General features: G+C 46.7%; 1 protein-coding gene across 3 annotated transcripts in view; it reads right to left on the reverse strand.

The window, feature by feature from the left end:
- The window catches only part of MOSPD1 (motile sperm domain containing 1), a 216160-nt gene that overhangs the window by 174739 nt on the left and 22149 nt on the right, over nucleotides 1-19272 (reverse strand). Inside the window, exon 1 of one of the 3 annotated variants that reach the window (XM_085607920.1) lies at nucleotides 2212-2251. The exons of the other annotated variants lie outside the window; for them this stretch is intronic. The gene's annotated coding sequence lies outside the window, so the exon portion shown is untranslated. Of the gene's footprint in view, nucleotides 1-2211; nucleotides 2252-19272 lie in introns of those variants that run through there. 3 annotated transcript variants of the gene reach the window in all.

Raw genomic sequence — 19272 nt, forward strand, 5'->3', positions numbered from 1 at the left:
GGTGTGAATGCTGTTTCAAGCACTTTTCTATGGGAATGCCCCTACTTTTTAAATTGGCACTGGTGCACTTTATTCTTTTTAAATACTCTCCATCCCTCACCCTGTTGGGTGCTCTCCAGTCCACTACACTTTAGGCAGAGAGAGAGCATGCTGGTGTTGGTGGTCATTTTTAGGTCTCGCCTGAGCCAGCGTGCATGCGCTGCTCTGCAAGGCATTAAGTAAGGGCTTTTGAGCTCTGAACACACACTTGTGCGTGTGCTTTTTTTTCTTAGCCCGCAATTGGCCTGTGCATGTGTCTTTTTTTAAAACACAGCACGCAATTGGTGCAAGGCGGGTGATTGTCCCACCTGGTTTGTTCGATGGCATAGGGTCCTTGAGCTCGAGCTTCAATCCCATCTGTCTCCAATTATTGCATTGGCGTTAATTGGAAACAGATTGCGCGACGGCGGTCAGCGCTAGTTGCGCTGGTTTTTCTGCTGTTTTAGCCTTGTGTGTGTATGCTGTGCAATGTTTTTGAGGCCTTTTTATGTTATTTTAGGCAGTGGAACAGATGAGGTCCAGAGATCGCCGCCTAGCCTTTCCTGCTCTGCCCAGTTATGCGCTGGCTGCGAACCAGGCGCTTGGAGTGGGGTGCAGGAGCCTGCGCAGTGGTATCTCTGTCATGGTCCCTTTTGCGGCTTAGGCCAGCTATATTCATAGCATAGAAAGAAGCACTTTTCTTCTACAGGACAGTTGTGCAGAGAACCCTTAGCCATGCACAGGTGCATTCTGGATGTGGTTGTCACGTGAGACAAGATGCTGACCGTGTTGCCTTCCTTGCAGGCATTCGTGAACCAGATGAGGAGCATACCTTGCTTGTGAGAGTGAATAATGTACTGTTGTTTGCATGAATATTCATTGCTCTCTTTATTTCGTTGTCCCTGCTTCAACCTTTTCTTTAGTTATTAACATATCAGATAAACCAGTCCAGACCAGTCTCACGGCGCGAGTTCCTCATTTGTGGAAGTTTACAGATATATCAGAGATCCATAGTCAAGTGTGAGCTCTTCTTTGGGACACACTGTCAGAGCACACAGGAAGAATTGTGGTTGGGGCACATGGAGTGACAAATCAAGAGGGTGGTCTCCCCTTAAGACTCCCCCCCATTTCTTCTCATGTCTCAGTCTCTCATCTCTCCCACTTTAATTTCCCGCTCATTGCACTACCTCTCTTCTCAACTTCTCTGCTCAACTTTTATCTTATTTTATCCTCTTTTCACTTTGCCTTTTTCTTCTTTCTCATTGGCTCGTAACCTTTACCTCCGCCTTCCCATATGCTACTGCCAGAATTCTCTCTTCGCATTCTACTCTCACCCTACCCTTCCATCTTTTCTTGGCTTCCATTCACTTATCTGACTCTTTCTGCCCTCTTGTCACTCATCAGCCTCACTTTTTCGAGGCTGATGACTCCCGAGCAGTTCCACGAGCACACTGGTTTCCCTTTCATTCTTGTGCATTTGTTCTGCTCTCCCTCCCCCTCCCAATGGGTCAGCAGGCTGAAGCCTGGCATGTCTCACAGCGGTGTCCCTGCCTCTCCTGCTGCTGTAATTAACTGTTAATTGTATCATCTGTGCTGAGTGGAATACTATCTTTACACTCTCGCACCTGGCTGAGAGACCACTTGTGTTTTCACGGACTTGCGCATGCCCATTAGGAGCCCCTCGGTCTCCTAATGGGCAGGCGGCAGGCGAAGAGTAAGCTGTGCCCTCAGCCAATCAGCGCCAGGATTGGCTGAGGGGTTGCCACTCCAGTGCTGTTGAACTCAAGAGGCGCCATTGCCAACGCGGAGCAGAGGCGGTAAGGTAAGTTTTTGTCTTAATTTTATTCTCCCTCGACCCCCCACCCCCACGCGACCCCCCCCCCGCGAGATGTGCTCTGTCGTAAGTCACTGCTTGAGTCCGTTCCCCTACTTTCTTAAACATGCCTTCCCAGCGACGGAATTTGCCAAGGGGCAAGGCCGATGGTTAAGGCTCGGCCTTTGGGGACGGGCAAAACGGGCAGAGAAGGAAAAGAACTCTGTCTTTTCCTTCATGCCCAAAGAAGACAAGGACAGTGTCCAGTTCTCCCGCTGCTGGCAGCTGGCCCCCCTTCCTTTATTCCCCCTCTTCCCTCTCTGACTCGCTCCTCCTCATGTAGTAAAAACTGGTTCGAGACTTCAAGAAACAGGTATTACCTTCTCTTTCCTCCTTTCGTTTATTTGCTTCCTTGTGAAATGGATCTAAAAAAGAAAAACACTTGCTGGAAACGTAGTCTTTTGCTGACATTTTTCAATTTCTAAGTGCAGCCTCAGGGTAGAGAGAAATAAAACATTAAAAATATGAAAAGTAACTAACTAACTAAAGCAAGGTGGCCATATTGATTTATCCACACCTAAACACATTAGCGCCACATTACAGTGTTTGCCAGTGAAGCCCTACTTTTGTCGCCTCCTCGCTCTTTGAACAACCATGTTTTCTCTGGGTGGGAAAGCACACTATTCCTGGAGGTACTGAAATACCTGCTTGTTGGGTGCATGCATTGGAAAACAAAAAGCATACTGTGGCTCTGTATTCACAAACGTGTTCTTTTGAAACCATTCTGCTTTTGTATTGTAATGATATAAGCAATGGGCATTAGGTCAGCTCCGTTACTCTCACACGTTCCTTTCTGCACCCTCGTTCCCCTATGTCACTGTTTCCTTCTCTTTCTATTCCCCGGTTAACTGACTTTTCTCTCTTGCTCTGGGGGTGAAGGCCGATGATGAGAAATACGCCCCGGACCGGACGCCGGACCCACCTGCAATCACCGGTACATATTAGGCGCTATAGTAGAGTCTAGAGATAGTTCATCCGATTCTTGTGTCAGATGTGCTCTGTCGTAACTACTTGTCATTTGCTATGATGGGGGAATGGAGGTGCGGAGACAGAGAAAGAGACGAGGGAGGAAGGGATACTGAGATGTAGGGAGGGATAGCAAGCAAGATGGATGTGACAGCAACAAGATAGGAAGAGATAGCAAGATAGGGAGAGGAGAGCATGGGGGTTGCAAGACAATGGAAGGGGCAGCAAGAGACAGTCACCGGGCAGTGTCAGCAGCACCCAGCCAGTGACAGAGGAGGGGAGATGCTGAGATAGTGAAAGAGATAAGGTAGGAAGGGATACTTAGATGATGGGAAAGTGAGAGTGTCACTGGAAGAGAGTGACGCCGATAGAGCAGCTCGCAGCCACTTACAGGTGAAGGTGGTGAATTCTGGGAGAGAGATAGGTAAAGAGAAAAGTGACAGTTCACAGAGGCACTTTCACAATTGCTTTATTAACCTTCCTGCTTTCTCAAATTTGCTTGAAAATGCACAATTCTTCTTCTCTTTTTTCAACATTTTTACGGGAAGAGAATCGCAACGAACCCCCCTCATGGTGGTTCGAGCTTGCTCCCTACACTCGCTCGTAGCGGTGCAGTATGCCAATCATTTTACGTCCCACCACTTTCAAATGTCACCAGCTGCCCCTGGAGCAGGAAACCCCCCACGACTGGGCCAGCAGTGCATTTGCACCCCGAAGAGACAAATTACCATCTCTCCGCCTCCCTCATCCCCAGACAAACATTTAAGGAGCAGCTAAAGCGCTAAACCTGGCCCAATCCACTCCCCCCCAGACTAGAGGCCATGGTACGAGGGGGGCAGGGTGTTCGTCTTTTCATGACCCTCACCCTTGAAATGGGAGCCGGGCTTCCCTCAGCCATCTCCCTAAAAATGTGCTGTTAATGGGGGGCCCAGCAGGGGGCGCGGCGCCAGGGGCATGCCTCCCCTGACCCAAGAGGGCACGCGTAACCACTTACAGCGTGTTTACAGACTTAGGAGGGCTTTTGTTGCTCAGGGACAAAACTGTAAAGCAGCTGAGTAGGTTGGGTGCCTCTGTCCACCGTAGATGTGTGTGCACCCTGCCTTTCCGCTTCCAGGGGGAGTAGCAGAAGAGATCTGGCGCATTACTAGCGATTTGCGGTTTGTAACAAAGTCTGTTTTTACCTTCAGCACAATACGGGCCATTCCAGGCTGCAGCTTTCTCGGATTTCGGAAATAGCTGCCATAGTAAGAATTTTTCTCAAAGAAGGCCTAGACCTGCCACCTGGCACTTTCCTGACACCTTCCTTTTAGGAAAGCTACGAAATGACACACTTTCACTTTAGCACACACTTAAGATCACAGGTGAAGTGGTGGGGGAGCTGGGACCTTTACCAGTAGAAATAGACACGTGTCTCTGTTCCTTGATTTACAGGTCTGACATTTGAAAAGAGCAGTTGTTAGAATACCTTATCACCTCTGCTTTCAGTCCAAGATACATACCCCCTTCCCATGAACTGTGAATCATCATTGGGGGCTCTCACTCCACCTTCCCCTCTCTCTCGCTCTACCGGCTTTTGCCTCTCTCTCTTTCATCTATTTTCCTCATTCTCGCTATTCACTCGCACCTCATCCTCCCTCGCGTTTATATCTCCCCCTTCACCCCTCCTCATGCGTCCTTCCACCCCTCACTCTTCCCTATCACTCGCCCCTCTCTATTGCATCCTTCCCTTTCTTTTTTCACTGCAGTTCTCCCTACTCCTCTACCAAACTCAGTTTGCCTCAGATCTTCTCCTCTTCTCACTTTCTGCATCATTCATTCCATACCTCTTCCCATCGGGTTTGCTCCCACTTCTCCCCTTTTCATACCACCCTCTCTACTTCATGGTACCAGCATCTCCACCACCTTGCAGACTTTCTTTCCATGGCCCCCTCCCACCTCCGTTGCACGTGCTATGTCAATGGTGTCGGTCCTCTTTCCATTAAATAGGTTGCTAGTTACAGGGTGTGGTTTAACGGCCAGAGCTGCCGACTTTAAAGCTGGGGAACCAGGTTCGAGTCTCAGGGGCACCGTCAGGATGGCTTCACGAGAAACCCAGGGACGGAGAGTAAAATATTGAGCAAGAGAGGAAGGGGTGAGGAGGGAGCCGAATTTCCGTGCATTAAGCGGGGCCTCAGAGACGTGCATGTAGTGTCCTAGCCACAGAGAACACAGACACAGGGTCAGGATTCTCTCAACTTTCTTTATTGCTACCTTCCTTAATCGATTCCTTCTCACTACTGCCCTTTCCCCAGGGCATGACTCCGCCTCCTCCCTTATCCCACCCTCAACCCACCTCCTCACCCGAGGAGGTCCTAGTGCCCAATGTTTGAATGCAATACTACATCTCCCCCTTTCTTAACAAAATGAGTTAGTTCAATCTTTTCAATAGATAACCAAAAAAAATGTCACATAGTTACAGTTCTTCAATCAGACGACTCGGTCTTTTAATGGTTCGGCGGGGACGGATACGGACGTCTGGACAGTCAGGTTCTCCTCCATCAGGGATCGCTCTCGATGGCTGGTCACTGGTTTCAGTTACACTAAGTCTCGTTTCTCCAGTGGCAGGACCATTGAGTAGTTCTTTAACTTTAGGACTGCACTTCTGAAAGTGCGCCACATTCCTGGTGATTCTCTTCTCATCCGATTCAGCAGTGATCATGGTTCCCTTTTGTTTAGTGACCACTAGTGGAGTTTCATGATAACGACAATCGGTTTTCTTTTGCTGTTCTTGTTTCACTAGTACCCAGTCACCTTCGTGAATCAAGGACGGTGCAGCTCTTCTACGACGATCTGCATACGTCTTCATTCTCTCCTTCTTGAGTCGGTCAGTGCCAGCTATGTCATCTGGGTCAGAGTCGTGGGATACTGCTCCATCATTCCAGTCAACCATGGGTATTTTGGTGCGCACCGGCCGGCCCAGCATTAGGGTTGCGGGGCACTTACCGGTAGTGGAATGAGGCGTGTTTCTATAAGCTCGCAGGACTTAATTTAGGACCATTTGAGTGTCTTGCCGCGACACTTCAGCCTGTTGAATGGCTTTCTTTAATGTAGACATAAATCTCTCAATCATTCCGTTGGCCTGTGGTGTAGTTTTGCGATGCTTGAAGTTGAGATGCTTGGCAAAGTCCTCGAAATCTTGACTGTTGAACGGAGGCACATCATCCGTTTTCACTATTTTGGGAATGCCCCAGGCAGCGAACACTTCATCCAAGACAGGTATTGTGCTGGACGCTTTTGTTGACGCAATGAGTTGTGCGATTTGAAAACGTGAGTACTCATCCATGATAACCAGGATATATTGTCCAGATTTAAATGGCCCAAAGAAGTCTACAGCAATATGCTGCCACACACCCTCCGGCAATCGGGACATTTGCAGTGGTGCGGGAGGATCAGGTCGACTGACCAGTTGACATTGGGGACAGTCCTTCAATGTGAGCTCTACCATTTGGTCTAGCACTGGAAACCATACCCGCTCCCTCAGTGCTCTCTTGGTGGCCACAATGCCTCTGTGGCCTTCATGTGCCAGATTAATAATGCCTTGCCGTAAATGTTTCGGGATGACTATTCGATTGTCTCATAAGAGCAGGCCATTTGTGGCTACTGACAGTTCCTCCTTCACCTGCTTGAAAGCGGCAAGTTCATGTCTGTCAACTACGCTGTTTGGAGTGTTGACATCTAAGTGTCTCCAGTCATTGTTTTGTATACGGCGCTTTACGTCTTGCAGAGTGGCATCTAAGATGGCTTCCAGCGGGACTGCTGGTGGTCAGGCCTGATCCACCACAAAGCATAGGTATTCCTCGGCCACCGACGATCTGCACTTGGTTGTCTCTTTGGGGTGCCTTGACATGTAGTCAGCAGGGTTTTCTGCTTTTCCGGGTTTGTGCACAATTGTGTAAGTGTATTCTTGGAGGCGAAGGCCCCAACGTTCTATTCTCGGTGGCATCTTAGCCCGAGGATTGCCAAAGATGGTGATGAGGGCCTGATGATCGGTGATTAATGTGAAATGTTTTCCGTATATGAAGATGTGAAAATGCTCACAGGCCCAAACGACAGCCAAGCTTTCTTTTTCGAGCTGTGAATATGCTTTCTCCGTCTCAGTCAGGATTCTGCTGGCATAAGCAATTATGAATCGTTGGTCACTTTCAGAGTCATATTGAGCTAGAATGGCTCCCAGCCCCACGGGACTGGCGTCTACAGTGATTTCTGTCTTTTATTTCGGATCAAAATAAGCCAGGTTGTCGGCTGACTCCACAGCCACTTTAATTTTGTTGAAGGCTTGTTCACATCCCACCGACCACTGGAACGGATGACCTTGTTTTGTGAGTTGTCTCAGGGGATAGCTGATGGTTGCATAGTCTTGGATATACCGGGCACAGTAGCTGGCCATCCCTAAGAAGGAGCGAACATCTCCTGCATCCCGAGGCTGGGGGTGTCATTCAACGCAGCCACTTTGTCTGGATCTGGTCTCATTCCCGCCTGGGAGAAGATATGGCCAAAGAACTTCAACGTGGACTTATGGAACTCACACTTGGCTTTATTTAACGTGATGTTGGCTTCCATTAGTGCATGACAGACTCGTTCTAGGGCGGTGTCGTGTTCTTGTGTTGTGGACCCATAAACCAGGATGTCATCACTGTAGTTTAGGGCATTGGGGATATGATGAATCGTTTTTCTAATGGCTTCTTGAAAGATTTCAGCAGCAGAAGACACTCCAAAACTGAGTCTCTTGTACCTGAAGAGACCAATGTGGGTTGAGAAAGTTGTGCTGTAACGCGACCGCTCGTGTAACTCCAGTTGGTGGTAACCTTTATGAGATCCAGTTTGGAGAATAACTTTGCTCCGTTGAGTGAAGCAATCATGTCACTGATATGTGGCCCGGGGTGTCTTTCTCTTTCAATGGCGGTGTTGGGCGCCCTCATATCAACACACAGATGGACTTTGTCAAGTTCACCTCTTTTCGGCACAACGACTACTGGAGAAACCCAGGGTGTAGGTCCATCTGTCCTTTCAATGATGTCAGCTTTGAGCAGATCCTGTAGCTCCTGTTTGACTGCTTTTTGGAGATGAAAGAGGATCCATCTATGGTGTTGAGCTACAGGAGTTATTTGTTCGTTAATGTGTAATCGAATTTGATAATGAGCCATCTTTCCCAGGCCAGCAAATAGCTTTGGAAATTTTTGAGCCACATCAAGTTCGTCATCAACATTGTACAAAATGTCCACTAGTCTTAGCCGCTCAGCAGTCGGAAGACTCACAAGGCAATAAGCCTCTGGCCCTTTAATGACATGGATGTAGGCAGGAATTGTGCGATCTTGATACGTGAGGTGCGTTGAGAACTTTCCCACGCAAGGGAGTGGCTTTTTGGACATCTAAGTGTAAACTCTCACATGAGCAGGGCTTAGTTGCGGTGGTGACTTCATCCTCTGATATTCCGCCACTGGTATATAATTGAGAGAAGCTCCGCTGTCCATCACAAATTTGGTCCAGTGCGTGCCGATTTGGATGCTGAGCCGAGGATATTTCTTCAATCGGTCGGGGTCAGCGACCATACACACGTATTCATCACTGTCCTGCGAGATGGGAGACAGTGACCTTGATTCTTGAGAAGACGCGCGTCGGGATCGATAACTTCGGCGAGACTGGCAGCTGGAGCGGGACGATCCTGTTGACGAGTCTCTGTGATCACGTACTGCTTTGGCCTGGTGACGCGTGCTCGAAGGTCGAGATGACCTTTCCTGATCTCTCTGATTGTCTTTTCTGTATGTTCCACATACGTTCTCGAAGTGGTTCTCCCCCCCCCACACTTCCTGCATTCCTGACCCATAGCGGGGCACCCGTCCGTGTGGGGAAAATCATAGCCACACCGATAACATTTGAGATGACGCTCCCGCCGTCTATTATTTCGACTGGAGCTACGACGTCGTCGGTTCACAGGTTGCTGCTGCATCTTGGACCGGGATGACCTAGGCTTCGCTGGAGAATATCTGCGTGTGTTGCGAGATTGAAGCCTGAAAGCTTGTTCACGCTTTTCATTTCTCCCTGCTCCATCTTTTTGGCATACTCTTCAGCCTGATCATGCACCCGTGTCATCTCCTCAATTTCGTCCAGCGAATAGCTTTTCTTTAACAGTTTCCGTCTTAGTGATTCAGACTGACAGCCTTCAATAACCCTCAGACGAAGGGCATCTTCGGTCGAGAAAGAGTCAAACTCGCAATAGCGTGCCAGACGTCTAAGGCGTGTGATGAAAGCGCACATGGGCTCTTCTTTTTCTTAAGCCGCCAGGTTAAACGTGTATCTCTCATAATCAATGTTCTTTTTGTGCAAGAATTTCCGGTTCAAGGCTTCACACACATCAGTGTAAGATGCCACATCGGCTGCAGGTAGTTCCTTTATGATTTGGCCGACGTCTTGTCCTATTAAATTACGTAGTGCTATCAGCTGTTGACCAGCGTCCGTCACGTGCAAACCCTTCATGAAGTCTTCAAAATCCTCAAGCCACTCCTTCCAACGAAGACCCATACCTTCTCCCGTTTCGAGGACCAAAGGTTCAGGTGGGCGCAGAAACGACACTCCAAGCACCCCCATATGTCCAACATTGGCTTGCGCCGGACCTGCTTGAGGAGGTGGTGTAGTAGACATGGTGATGAAGCAGCCTTTCAGTTGACTTTACCAATGCTTGATGATTTTTTTTGGGAGCTTCGCCTGACTTCAAAATGGCCGTGGGACTTCCTCGCAGGGGATTGGTGCAGGTGCCTGACTTAAAGATGGCCGCCACGAACTCTCGCACCACACGAGATCTGGCCTTTCACACACCGGCAGCAGCTCCTCAAGCAGCCGGACCTCCCCCAGCAGCCGAACACGAAGGAAGGCACTCACCCACAGGTACTGGGGCTCAGCAACACGCGACTGGGGTGGGCACCCAGATCGCATTTACATGCAGTAAACGTGGGACCTCCACGCTGCTCCAACGTCGGGGGGGGCTCACAGGTGTCCCTCACTCCTTCTACGCTACTCCAACATCAGGGGGGGGCTCTCAACTACCCCTCAGTCCGTCAGCGAGCCAGACACGACCGGGGTGGGCACCCGGATCGCGACGCGCCAAAACGAACGCGGTCGGTGTAGGCTCCCGAACCGCGCCACATAAATCCTGTAAAAGCGCTCCACGCGCTCGCACAGTCCCTCCTGGCAGCCGGACTCACAGGGCAAGCACCCACACCGCATGGGCCGTGGCCACCCTCGTAGCCAGTTGTAGTGTCCTAGCCACAGAGGACACAGACGCAGGGTCAGGATTCGCTGAACTTTCTTTATTGCTAACTTCCTTAATCGATTCCTTCTCACTACTGCCCTTTCCCCAGGGCATGACTCCGCCTCCTCCCTTATCCCACCCTCAACCCGCCTCCTCAGCCGAGGAGGTCCTAGTGCCCAATGTTTGAATGCAATACTACAAGCATCTCGGCAGGGTCCTGTTCACTGCTCGCGGTCCGCGCCGTAGCAAGCTCCGAGCCGCACCTCCCCCACGCATGCCACCCGCTCTCTGCAATTCGAGTGCCCCCCGCCGCACAGTAACTCAGTTTCAGGGCACCCAGCAGGCAACCTCCTCAGACCATGGCAGCCTCTGCTATTAGGTCAGGCGTCCGGCCCCACACTCCAAGGCGCTCTGCCTCCACCCAGTCTTCTCACGGGTTGCCGGCAGGGAAAGTTGCAGCTGGGAGAGGGAGCTTCCAGGCCAAGGGTCCCCAGGCCGCCCCCTGAGGGCCCGGGCACAGGTAAGTGTAGTGCCGCTTTCTCAGTTGGGCACGGCTAGGCCCCAGAGCTTGCAGCACAGTCCGCAATCTCTCAGGCTCTCACTGCGACACTCCCAGCTCCTTTGTGACACAAACCGCTGACACTTCTCAGGTGAGCTTCCTCAGTGCAGAGGCAGTCATAGCTGTAGGATTGCAGCCTCCAGGCAGTCCCTGGTGTGCTCCGCTGAGCGAATGCTGAGCCTCCATTTGAGGCCTATTCATGCAGTTCGCAATGTTGGGTCGATTTCTCTGGTCAGTGAGTTACAGGTGATTTTTTCAGGACAGATGGCCGCCCCCACTATTGCCAACTACAGCCCCCAGTTTTGGAGGTGTTCTACGGCCGAATGGCAGGATTCTGGTCGAAATATTCATCCCTGCCAGCTAGCACAGCTGCACTAAAGTGTGGCCATCTGGCCGCAAATTCTCTAGTGCCCTCCTCCCCCCCCCAGGAGATATCCTTTAGAGGATTGTGGGGGAATAGTGTCCTGCCTTAGCTGTAACTACGTTTTGCAGTTTGAAATATATTTAACTTTATCTGTATCCCCTGTTTTGTCCAGGAAAGTATCTTATTTAAGAACTTCCTCCAGCAGGTCCACCCTGGTGGCGGGGAGAGGTTGTCTATAATTAAGCATGTCACATTATGTGAGTGTGGTTTCCTCTTCTGAAAAGATTGATCTTTCTGCTTTGCCTGTGTCTACCCCTATCCATGCCAGAATCTTAATAATCTAAGTATCAGTGATTTTTACTTATAACACTGAAAACAATAGCACTGTATAGCCACCATACCTTTTTGTCAGGGATGGGTCATTCCTATAGCCCGACGCCAGGACATATTGTTTGGGGTCAAGGGCAACAAGTTTTCATGTTATTTTGTACTTGGGACAAGTAGGCCCAACCCCCTGCAGCACAATCCCTTTGGCTGCCAGTTTGCAGTACCACATTATGGATCAGGGAAGGGCACTGTCTGCAGTTAAGGTAATATTTTGCCTATATGTTAAATGCTGTTCAAACTTGTATTTATTGTTCAATAATAGAAAGCCTTTATTATTAGGGTGAGTGCTGTAAGTAAATATAAGCTCCGACTGCACTACTGACAGTTGTTCTAGTATAAAAATGTGTACACACGTTTTCAAAGTTTAGCAATATGATGCTATGTATAATGCTGCTAGAATACTCTCTGATTTGATGCAAATATTTGCAAAAGCTTAAAAGCAAGATTGATCATTCTTTGCTTTCTAAATAAAATGTTCATAAAACAAACAAAGCATGAAAAAAACATTTAGCTAAACTACTGTAAACTTTCAGGTGCCATTTCTTTGCAGCATCATTTAGTAACACATGTTGATGCGTGCTAGTATTGCCCAAAAATATTCATGATAGAAAATCAGTGTAACCAGTTTAAATAAGATTATGGGAAACACAAATAAACAAGCATTGGCAAAGCCAGTAGGCCGGCAGTTGGTGGTCAGTTTTTTAGTTTGGTCAATGTGTGACTTCTTTGGGCATGGTTTTTGTAAAACTTTATTGGTGTGGGAGCTGTCGGGCCCTCACCATTAAAACGAACATTGGCAAAAGCAAAAATTGTTTTTTGGTATCAAAAAGCACACACTGCCACAGTAGTAACTGGCACTGAACAAAACTACTTTGTGTGCCGATATGCTCCTTGTGAAAGAGCAGAATGCTGTCACTCACAGTGAAGCCAGCCGATACAGAGAGAGAGACAGGCAGAATTTTAATAAACACAAAAGGTCACGGTCAACGCCAGACCAAATTAGGGGCAAAATTAATAAAGAAAGTCTAAAGATTCCATGGTATATGTCCATGCATTAAGTGCAGTTATACGGCTTTAGTGAATTCCCAAGAATTTACAGAAGTCGGGCAAAAATAGCACTCCTAGAAAATATTTCTGAACTGCATTTTAGCATGAGCAAATCTGCATGGGTAGATTTGCTCATGTGAAAATCTGTGTGTTTTAAGTTCACTTTCCCTCCAACCACTTTTTTCCCAACTCTTGAAGAAGTTTACATCTACCATTGTCAGGAGTAAATTTCCAACACTTCTCAGTATGGGAAAAAATTGGAGAAGAGTCATTGAAAATGATTAAAACATGCAAGTTAGTAGGTTTGCACAGACTCAAAAAGGCATTCTAACCCTAGAAATATTTCTTACCAATACCTTCAGCCCTAGTATGTAGATCTGGGGAAACGTAGCAACATAAGGGGATTGCAAATATTCAAGCACTTCTATGGTATGAGCCCTGGCATAATCAGAGAGGCTATATCAGAGCTCTTATATAATGAGATTGCTGCCATAATGTGTCACTGTACTACATGGCACCAAAGGGGCAAATAGATTTTGTTACAGGACAAGTAGACTTATGAAGCAACCTGCCCCATGGACAAGTAGATATTCTTATTAAATTCCACATCCCTGCTTTTTGTGTTTTGGGTCCTATCCAAAATAAACATATTGACAGAAAGATGAACAACTGAACAACTGGTGGAACCGATTAGTAGCCAGTGCTCCCTGTTCCACATTCTAGCCACCCTACATGTTTCAGCACTAGTCGCAGGCTATTAGTTACCAACATCTCTCTGTGCATTAACTGAGTCACCGTACACAGCACGTATACAGAGCACTCATGACCGAAAGAGTAAGTTTATACACACGGGACCCTGAGGAAAGGACGCAATCCAGGTTGAAGAATTTGAAGGTGAGGACACGGATGCTCGCTTTAAAACGCTGCAGTACATTGCTATAAAATCCTGTAAACCACAGGAGACGACTCTCTCACAAGTGGCTCTAATCATTACTATCACCAATATGGGTTTTTCTTTTGCTGGTCTGACACACACTACATGTGGAACTTCAACACGGCTGCAAAAAACAGGCAAACATCCAATTTGCTCTGTACAATATACTACTACTGAACTGCAAACCACCTACTATCACCTTGGTCTTCTCAGGATAATTTCCGTCCATTACACAGCAGAGCAAAGCAGTTGTGGTGAGTCCCGGGGTAAATGTACGTTTTCCCGTCTACCATGATCAAGATGCGTAATTCTTTTGGGGACTAGAAGGCGAGGAAAATTCTAACACGAACCATGTGAATGGTAGGCAGAATCCTATATGGGAAGTACCAAAGTTGCATCAGGAAGTGCAGTTGTGTATGTTTCAACATCTACCTTCAGGTCTGCTACCTCACACAAATTCTTTCTCCAGTAACAAGTGATTTTGCTTTTAATCACTTGCACTACGGAAGACAGCAATCTGAATTCTTTCCATATTCACAGGGGAAATTCCGACCTCCCCAGAAACTAAATAGTCTTGTGAAACAAACCTGTCTTTCTAGTCCTATCAACACCTTACTCAGTAACACTCTGTCCAATGATCATCAGTAAATACCCATGCGCCCTTATGTTTGAGCCATCGACAAACCTTAAACTACATTTAATATCACATATTTGGAATTACCAAAATGTAATTTTCAGAGGCTTCAGCAAGTCTACAGTTCTTAAGAATACCCCGTGCCACTGAACCAGTCTCTAGTGAATAACAGAACATGCACTACCTTTATGTGTGGTGTGACACTGGAATATATGTACATCATGCAGTCTGCAGGGCAGCTACTGAGACATTGCTTATGCTCTTGGTAGCAACACATATTCATGTTACAAGACATCAGCCGTAAACAGATACTGCATGAGGTTCTTTTTGCGCTCTGGCTTCCATTCTAGCTCAGATAGCACATACACACACTAGCTCTGCAGCATTCGTAAAACTGATCCCATCTAGTTCCATCCAGTGCATGCAGCTTTATGTGTCTGTGCAGTGGAACTTCTCTCCAGTGAGCTCCTTACACACCCAATCACAGAACGTGGCCCCTAGGTAAACGTTTCCTCTAGTGTGGAAGTAGACAACAAGAAACACATCACGGCACATTAACTTATTTTACGACTTCTTTATTGACACAACATATTAACAACAACATTTATGAAAGGGTCTTAGGTGTCATTCACAACACAGAATTACAAACAACTACATGGAGGAAAAAAGAAATGTAGCACAACCGGTCTTGTTCAAAATTAAACCCCTCAAACAGCCTCGAGGCACACATCACTGTATAGGTGCACAACCAATTAGTCAATCTCAGTGGTCATAAACAAAAAGAAAACAGAAAAAAATATGGAAACGTTTATAGACATTCCCTATAGCTTTCCCTGAAATGTATATAGAAGACGCCCGGTGCTCATTATATGCATCACACATTATTCATTCTATGTGTTGCACATCATTCATCATACTGCCTTAAACGCGTTTTCCACACATCCTTCACTATAGGGGATGGTATATCGGACCATTCACTAAAGCAGGCTGCAAAAAGTCAGTAATCTTCTCCAGAGGGAATACTCTGGCGTTTGGAGAAGATTTCTAACTTTTATGGAATTCTCAAGAATCCCATGGGAACTCCTAGAAATCTACATCATACATTTCAGGACTTCTCTAACTTTACAAATACGCTTATGCACATTTTCCAGTTAGTGGAAAATCTGAATTAGTTCATGATTGTCAAGATGTCGTCACAGAGAGAAACGCTGAAGTGTGTACGTGGTGTCTTCCTGATTTAGATTCAGAGCAAAGTGAGACGGGGCATCAACTTTCCCTGAAGAAATAACAATCACGCGATATTGACAGGGCTGGGACTGCAGATTATGGAAGATATGACAGGGACTTATAGCAATATCTAGTCTGCTAAGTACGGTGGGGTGGGACTTCCTAGTATGGCGATCGCTTCCGGGTTCACATCAGCAGAGTATGTGAGCCCACTGTAAACTCAACTCTGTCTGGCAACAGCTCGCAGTTGCACTGGCATTCTGCTCTCGTTAGTTCGTCCACTCAGCTTAGGGTCCTCGCTTTTGTTTTGTTTTCCCTTATCAGCTCCTCTATAGGTCCGTCCAGTTCTCATTGAGGTTGTGCTTTGACCTTGCTGTGTCTCCATTTGAGTTGGTCTGTCCTTGTGTTGCTACATGTGTGCAAGATGACCTGCTCTGTGTCATCCAGGGAATCAGAGCTGGTATCCTGTCTTTGTGCAGTCTTATCATTGTATCTTCCATCGTAGAGCAGGGTAAGCTGACCGCATACATGCTATTCACCTTTTTGGCACTATTTCCGCCTAAATGTAAATTTCAGTGCACACATCCTTGGTCATCTCCTGAAGTACACAACTTACTTTTCCGAAAGTGACACTAATCTTGACCGGCCTTTACCATCACCGTCCTGCTACTGTAAAAACTCTGGTGTTTCTAGTCCACTCTCCCGTTTTCCTTTTCTTTCTCTATTGAGGTGTGTGAAGTACCGACCCCTTTGGAAAGACTTAGGGGAGGCCAGGATTTGCAGTGAGTCCACGTTTCAACTCAAAGCTGACAATTATCTGGAAATACGAATTCAAACGTTGAACCTTTTTTCTCCACAGAAAAACCTTCTCTCCTACAGCTCATTGTTGTTTTTATAAGTTAATTAATGTATAATAAACCATATAAACTGAATAAACCCTATAAAAATACATCAATTAGTGAAATACACAGACCTTAGTTACTGCTGTTAAGGATTCATTAAAATGTACCAGATTTTGTTCATCAAGACCTTCTAAACTAATGGTTCCATCGCTTGGCAATTCTTCTATACCCCACAATAAAAGGTGATAGGAAACTCACAGTCACAGGTAGGGTGGCGTTATCTAAGATGGTGATCCTTCCGCGCCTCCTATATTACTTTGCCAACCTACCATTGTATGTCCCGGCGGGCTTTTTTAACAAACTCGCTACACTCCTTAGAGACTTCCTCTGGGGTAATGCGCGCCATAGGATAGTGTTAGCGAAGCTGTACTTGCCCGCGGACCAGGGGGGCCTAGCTGCACCCTGCTTTGAACACTACTATTTAGCTGCGCAACTGCAGTGGATAGCCCGATGGCTCGCGGACAGAGGTCGAGAGGATACGGTGACAACAGCACCCCCCCTCTCTTTGGACTGTATTACTGGGCTTTTTCACCCGGCTGCTAAGTTGCCAACACCGGCTCCCCTCCTCTTAGCGGTGGCTTACAAATGCTTCCACCGCTGCTTGTACATCACTAAAGACAGTGGCGGCTGGTGACATTTGAAAGTGGTAGGGCGTAAAATCAATGTCGTACTGCACTGCGGCGAGCGTATCGATCGAGCCCCAACAACCTATGGTGAAAGTGATACGATTTGTGAGTACAATAGTGGCTTGTGCAGCAGGTCAGATGCTTCACAAGAAAATAACTCATACATGGTGGTCCGTAATTGTGATGGAATCTTTGCAGTTTAGGCACTGTAATGTGTAAAAGATAGTTCTGTATTGTGATGTATTTTCAGTATCCTTGTCATGCTCACATGTTACAGAAAAACTATCCATAAAAAGAAGTTTTAAACGCTGGCAAAGAAATATCAGCTTAATTCACAGCATTAACATTTAAGGTAAAAAGGAGAGACAAATAGATAAGCATTTAGTAGTTAATTTGCCAAAGTGAAACAGAACACCTGGATTAATTGCAGCTTCACCGATTAACCAAAATTTGTGATCCTAGACAAATATTTGACTTCACCGATCATTCATTTTCCTCACTATCACATATGAAAGCACCTTAAAATCTGTTAATTTAACACTACCAGCGGTACAAAAACCTATTGCGGTTCATTTAATGGACTATACTATTGCTTTATCTATAAGAATCTTGCCGGCCGGCTTTAGAGTGAGAGTGTGGCAATCGTTTTGGAGCCCCTCCATCATGACCACCTTCAGCAAAGATTCCCTCACTCCCACCTTCCAACAGTTCCATTCATCTATGTACAGTCCCTCTCACACACATGCATTTCAGGTTTCATAGCTCTACTCATACTAACCCTAGGGTGTCAGAGCACTTCACATCACACACGTTACACAGAGGCAATCTTACGTGTGTTAATCAGTCTATAGGAAATGTTACACAAACCAGTGAGGATTACCATTCTGTGATGTGCATGTACACGTTCTTTGCAGCAGGTGTATTAGTCCTCTGTGCTTCTTTATGGTGAATCACAACTGCCACTAGACAAAACTTCCTTTTCTCTCCAGGAGAAACATTAATCACTTGCGTTATGAGGCGCTGAATAAAATTAAATTAAAAAAATAATCTTTCTGCTCTTACTTGAGGTCATCACCTGCCCCGGGGGGGGGGGGGGAGGGAGGGAGGGGGTCTCGCTCTCTCTACCTCAGCTAAAAGGAAAATGTGACAAATCATTTCCTTTAACCCCTTCAGTGCCCATGACGAGCTGGACTCGTCATGGGCCGCGGTGGCGCTGTGCCCATGACGAGTCCAGCTCGTCATAGACCCCGCCCGCTAATGCAACGGCCGGCACAGGGCGGGGAAAGGGGCGGGCACTGAAGGGGTTAAACAATGTGTTAGCATCATGTCATGATCCATCTAGAAAACACACTAATTAGAATCATTATAGTACAATCTCCATGGGGAATGATGTGACTCTCTCTATACCTCAGCTACATATAATTCAATTCTCTCTCAAAAAACACCTTTCTGTACCCTTTCTCTCTATACCACCCAGTGACTACCACTACCTCCCTACCTACCCGCTGCCTCTACTTCAAACACTCACTGCACCTCACCATTGGAAGGATCAAAACGAGCAAATAAGAGAGAGAAATGAGATAGATAGATACTTTCTGTTTCACCACTTTCTAGCTCATAACAGGATGCACCAAACAAGGGCCCTTTACATTGCGTGCCACAAAAAGAAGGCCCATCCCTAAAATAAAGAAATATAGTTTGGTAAAGTCGTAGTAATTGTGAGAGCAGCGATTTGTGAAAGAGCATAAGGTCTTCAAAATTTGTGCAAGATGAAGAGTCACATCATTGGTTAATGTAGTTTCAAAGTACACAAACTAAAATTCACTTAACACAGACCTTAGCAATGCCGCTGTGCGTCTGTCCCCCCTCCCCACCCCGACATCCATCCATGTGACGACAAGGCCCTAAACGGGCCTTAATAAGTTTAAAAAATGCCCGCCTGGGCATTACCTGGTGACTAAAATCAGGCAAGGATGCATTTTGGACTACAAAAAGCAAACAGCACAAGTGTTGCGAACAACAGCGTCTCTCTTATTTGTTCATGTTTACCTGTGGTAGGAAATTACATTATGTGGCATAATGATGTAATTTTCAGAAAATTAGTATAGCAAGTATAATGAGAAACACCAGAAATTTCCCAGGATTGCATCCGTGGCACAAACATTTCGCCCTGCCCTAGAGGAAGTCTAACATTTGCAATACGCATTTTGTGATAGATTTTAAAGCAATTTCTGAATAATAACCAACGTTAATCTTAATTACTTGTTCGTAGTCCAGAATTTCATCCATTTTCACCTGTGGCCCCTCTCGCCCTTTCATTGTCACGGCACCTTCTTCGAGGTGACATTTTCAGCCCTACAATACAGGAACAGACCATAAATGCCCCTTCTCCGTGTGCAGGCAACTTAAATGGCCGTAAGTGAGTGACTCTGCAGGTATGTCCTTGTACG

Source organism: Triturus cristatus, chromosome 5_2 (assembly GCF_964204655.1).
Source record: "Triturus cristatus chromosome 5_2, aTriCri1.1, whole genome shotgun sequence".
In the NCBI taxonomy this organism is placed as follows: domain Eukaryota; kingdom Metazoa; phylum Chordata; class Amphibia; order Caudata; family Salamandridae; genus Triturus; species Triturus cristatus.